We start from the raw sequence: 6,000 nt of genomic DNA on the forward strand, positions 1-6,000 counted from the left end.
ATTTAGAGAGAAGTTAGAGAGAAGTTCTTGGTTTTGGATTTGTAACTCAACATTTGATCAATCAAGTTTGGATTTCTTCATTTTCAATCATCAATATTAGTGAGAATCTCTTCCTTCTTTCATCTTTTACTTACTTGCTATTTGATTTTTGCTTGTTGCTTGTTCTTCTTTGGATTTGAATTTGATATTGTTGATTATTTTGATTTCTCTTAGATTTTGATATAGAAATGAAGATTAAAGCAATTTCTAGTTATTTGTTCTTGAATTTCACCATGATTAGTGAGTAGATTAGTTGCTAGGGAAAGGGGGAAGCATGTTTGATTAATGAAATTGCTAGTTGATGCTCTTTGATTGATTGATTTGTTGCAATTAAATTGGTTGACATAGTTTTGCATGTGATTGATTACACTAGGAGTGATAAACCTATAAGATTAATCTAGATTGCATTGCAACTCTTAATGACATGAACAATTGAATTGAAAGTTGCTCTAATTGATTGGGTTTGCTTGTGATCCTTCTTGATTTGCCTTTCATAGTGACACCTAGATAGGCCTATAGGAGATAGCATTTGAACTCTCTTGATTGCTACTATTGTTTGTCCATTGCAATACTTGAATTAATTGATTGAGCTCTAAACTAGCATTATCATTGAACTTGCATGTGGAACCCATATCCCTAGTGTCTAGACCTTTGTTTTACTTGACTAGACTTGTTTTAGTTTACCATAGTGCCAACCATAATCTCAACTCCATCTTCGAGGTAGCTTGACTTAGACTCTAGTTTTCATCATTGCATTCCCTAGGGATCAACCCTTAACTTGCCCTATATTCATATAAGGTTGTTAGGTGTTCACAAATTTGTTTGACTTGGGGGAAGGGTAGATAAAGACTTACATTTTCCTCTTGTCAGTTGTCTATGGTCTGTTTCGTCTTAAATGTTGCACTAATATCTATCTATGAAAGCGTTTGTTATCGACTCCCAAGAAGAGGTTTTCTCTTTGTCAAGGGAAAAGAACCATTGTTGACAAACGGTCTCAAGAGATAAAGAAAACAAGGAATGAAAGACTTTCTTATCAATCCCCTTAATGTTCATTATAGTTTCAAAAGCTCTTAGATGAAAGTAAGGGTTATCTGTTGCCTTGAATTTTGGGATGTCGTTGGCATTGAACTTATGCGGAAGAAGTTCCTTGTCCAGCGAGACCCCTTGTGAACTAATGCCCTGATATTTATAGTCACTAGATAGCTTGCTCAAGCTTTCTTGCATAAGGTTCATTTGTTGTTGCTTCACAGGGTCATCAATTTTGAGGGTTAAAGCCTTCAATGCTTCATTCACGGTTATTAATTGATTCCTAAGTTCGTTGACTTCTTCTTGAGTTGCCATTATCTTCTTAGCTTTCCTCTTTTGACAGATCGGTTTATCAAAAAGTAAGACTTGAACAAAGGTGTTGTCTTTGATTAATCGCCCGTCTCTCCTTAACCAAGTGCTGTGGAAAGGGGAATTAGGGATATTCATTGTTAGTTATTTGACTCAACTCTATTCAACATGCATAGATAAAAGAAGGTAGGAAGGATGAATGTTGTGAGGTGAAGAAAAAGAAGATGTAGATGGAGAGATATGAAAAATTAGGAGTAGAATGTACCCCCCACTCAAATGACGGAAAAAACCGACTCATGCATGAACCTAAGGCATGGTCATGGTGACATGTAAAAAGTGTGTGCTAAGACTAGTGAGTGTAGGTGACATGCTTTGACTCTTGTGTAAGACCATGGGACTTAGTGCTTAGACTCGATTAATGACTTAACAAGTAAAAATTAACTAAATCGACTTGAAAACTGCTCAATTAGACATAAGGTGATGACTTAAGCAATAAATCGAACTGTCGTCAAAACGACAGGACTGTCGCCTCTCTTTGCAGTGTAGCGCCAGACGACAGGACTGTCCCCAGGCGCTACACTCCACAGAGTGGCCCTGCAGTTTAAATCTTGGCGCCATTGCTAGAATGTCGATCTGAAACTGCTTTCAGTGTTATTACTCTACAGGGTATGCCTAAAGTCGTATTTAGTCAACTCAAATTAAATTATTAGACTTTATTTACTCTAATTAATTAATTATTTAATTAGGCAAATTTCTTTTAGTCATAAATCAATTTATTTAACCTTAGCACAAGTCAAACAAACGGTTAGGAAAAACACATAGCGGATGCACAACAAATAATGCACCATTAGCCAAGTAGGCACAATATGATGCAACGAGTTTGCAACCTAACCATGGCTCTAGTTCTCTAAAGTTCGGGATATGGTTTAGTCAATAGAGGGACCATGGTTAATTGTCCGGATGCACCGCGCGGAAGCCTAACCAAGAAGGGTTGGCGCGAGTGGATGGGACACTGCGAGTTTTGAAAAAACTCGCTTCCATGGTTTGGTGAATTCAACATTCTCGGATGTACCCTTTGTTGCACAGAGCGTTCAATCAGGTAGATGGAGCATGAATTCCCAGAGGGTTATGTTCATATGTAGAACACATATGGGTTTCAGAAAAGTGAGAAAAAATTCAATCAGGAATTAGGATCGAGCAAACAATACGAAAAACCGGTCGAAATTAGAACACATATTTCTGGCTCGGTATTGGGGGAAATTGGCGCCAGCAAACAGAGACTGGCGCCAGTTTTTAGCTGTAGCGCCTGGCGCCAATGCTGGCGTCTAGCGCTACAGTTAAATGTCTGGCGCCAATACTCTGGCCCCTGGCGCTAATTCCCACATGCCTCAACAGCTTTCTGTGCTTGATAAAATTTTCCAGTTTCGCGCGGTGTTATTTCGGTCCTAGTTGTGAAAGATATTTCTCAAATTTCCTACGTGTAAAATCCTATGTTTTTAACTCATTACGGATGGTCTTTACAATGAGATCTTTTTTATGCATATGACAATAATGCTAATCAAAATTACGCACATGAAATACTTAGAACGTTTCGAGTCTCATCCACTCATTCTAAATCATTGCCGAAACAAATTCAGGAATTAAAATAGAAATCCTCCCCAGTGGAGTCGCCAAAACTATGGGGAATAATTTCAAGCGTTAATCCCCTAGCTTGAACTCCACTGTGATCATGCACTAAAGTACGGTGGCGTCCAAAAGGGAAGAAGATAGAGCAAAAGAGTCGCCAACAAGTTTTAGGAACTTGTAAACCGTTCACAGGGTGAAGGTTACACCCTTAACGATCCAAGAGATCGTCAACTCCATAAGGTCTTGAACCAAATAAGGGTTCGGGGATGATGGTACAAATCCAACCTAAAAGAGATTGAACCTACCCTAATAATAGGCCTCTACTTTATTCTGATCGTACTCATGTGCGCTTTCTGACTAACATGCAATCAATAGGATTCCCCTAAACCTGTTTATCTATGTTGGTTGAATTTATTGCACAAATAAATCTATTATTGGCGATCACTTGAAATTATAATCATATTAACCCTAAACAAGATTATTAAATATCTTATTAAGCGTGATTACAAGTACCAATTCCCTTTAAACATGCATAAAAGGTGTGATCAAGCAATAAAATTAAAATATATATATCAAGCAACATAATAATAATCATGACAATCACAATTAAAAATAATCATAATTATAATAATAATTATAGAATCATAAAGTATAATCATAATAATAATCGTCATAATAATAATAATAATAATCATGGTCATAAATTAATAATAATTATAATCATAATTAACATAATCATGTTAAAGCAATAATAATAGCAAGATCCTAGGCATGATACTAACAAGATTAATAACAAACCCTAGCATGTCACTAAGCAATAAAAATCAAAGCTTTAACCCTAACATGATACTAACAATCATAAATATTAGGAAGAACATAGGAAGCATCGTAACAATCATATTTGGCATTAAAATTACCCTAGACATGATACTAGGAATATCATAATAACAATCTAAGCATGAACTCTATATCATAACATCAATAAAATCCATTAAAGTATTTACTTTGATGCCTCGTACCTCTTTCTAATAACAAAATACACACATTAGTAACTTCAAGGAAAATAATAAACAAAAATTAAATTAAATAATAATTGAAATAGAGATTTGGGACCAAACCCTCAGAAATTAAACCTTTCACGTCTAGGACGAAGGCAACTTCGAATATGACTAGGTGTTTCTAGATCTAATGAATGCGGAATTTTGTATGTAAAAAGTGAGTTTAGAAAAAAAAAACAAAAAGAAAAGATGGTGAATGATTAAAGAATGAAAGAATTGATGAATGCGAATGAAAACTGGTTGTAGGTGAATGAAAACGGAGTTTTTAATACGTTATTTATAGAGAAAATCATCCTAAAAGATAAAATATCAAAACAGAGCATTGGCACACCTGAAAAAAGATTAGCGCCAACGCTGGCTTATTGGCGCCAAGCGCCAACATTAGCGCCAGACGACAATGCTAGCGCCAGACGCCAATGTCTGGCGTTAGGCGCTAATTCTGTTTTTGACGCGTTTTCTAAAATCAGATAAAAATTTCCGTACAGGAGGATAAATCGTATCTTCCTCAAAAAACGTTCTTTGATTTTAATTTAAACTCTGAAAAGTCAACAAAAGTCAATTTATCAATGCTAATCGAATTAGGAATGAAAAGAACCTTCTAGAAGATTCTAGAAGACTAAAACCATTCCTAATTTCATTAGGAATGATAAATCATATTAGGCCCTCCTCTAGATAATTGGGCCGTATATAAGGCTCAAACCAGGCCCAGTTCAGTAAATTGGCCATAACTTCCTTAATATTCATCGAAATTGAATTGGGCTTATAATATATCGTTGGAAAGCTCTTGTCAAGCCCCATCCAACTACACTATTATTGGACCCATATCATGGACCAACCAAACTGGATTGGCTGTTTTCTTAAAATAAGTTTTCAAAAACAAAGAGAAGAGAAAAGAAATTAAAACTATCCGCAACACTAAACCTTCCACACTTTCACTTTATTCGATTATGGTTCGACGTGAAAGGTACTCATCACTGGGTTTGGTTTTGAGGAGACACAAATGGGTGTCTACACCTAACATGATACTACCAAGATTAATAACACCCTAACATGACACTAGGAATCATAATAATAACCTAGACATGATTTCTATATCATAATATCAATAAATCAATTAAAACACTTACTTGGATGCCTCGCACCTCTTTCTAATAACAAAATACACACGTTAGTAACTTCAAGGAAAATATAATCAAACAATGAAATTAAATAACTGAAAGAGAGATTTGGGACAAAACCCTCAGAAATATTAAAACCTTTCACGTCTAGGGAGAAGGCAACTTCGAACAGTTCTAGGTGTTTCTAGGTTTTGTGAATGCGGAATTTTGTATAAAGGGTGGTTTAGAAAAGAGAGAGAAAGAAAGCTTTAGCTTCGAGAGAGAAGAGAATTAGAGATGAGGTGATTAGAGATTGATTGATTGTAGATCGTAGATGATTCAAAACGGAGTTTTTAGGAGGCTATTTATAGAGAAAATCAACCAAAAAGGTAGAAAAATGAACCAGAGTTCTGACGTGAAAAAACGAAGTTAGCGCCAGACGCTAACGCTAGCGTTAGTGCTAGGCGCTGACATTAGAGCCAGACGCTAATGCTGGCGTTAGGCGCTAATCATATTTTTTACGCGTTTTATAAAATCAGATAAAATTGTAGCGTGTCACGTGACGAGCTGCCGTGACGCAGTGGTTGTTTTTTTTTTTTTTTTTGGAAAATCCACCGTGTCACGGTGGAAATTGTCGTGACACGGTTGACTTTCCCGTGCCACGGTGGATGCTGACGTGGCACGAGATTTTTTTTTTTTTTTTTGCTGCAGGTCTACCGCGCCACGGTGGACTGTGACGTGACACGGTGGACAGTCCCGTGTCGCGGCAACCCTTCCCCTTTTTTTTTTTCCTAACTACTAAGCGAGTACGGTCCGTTGGCAATCGTTAGTCATAAAATAATCCA

The sequence above is a fragment of the Chenopodium album genome, chromosome 8, assembly GCF_948465745.1.
Source record: "Chenopodium album chromosome 8, dcCheAlbu1.1, whole genome shotgun sequence".
Lineage (NCBI taxonomy): Eukaryota > Viridiplantae > Streptophyta > Magnoliopsida > Caryophyllales > Amaranthaceae > Chenopodium > Chenopodium album.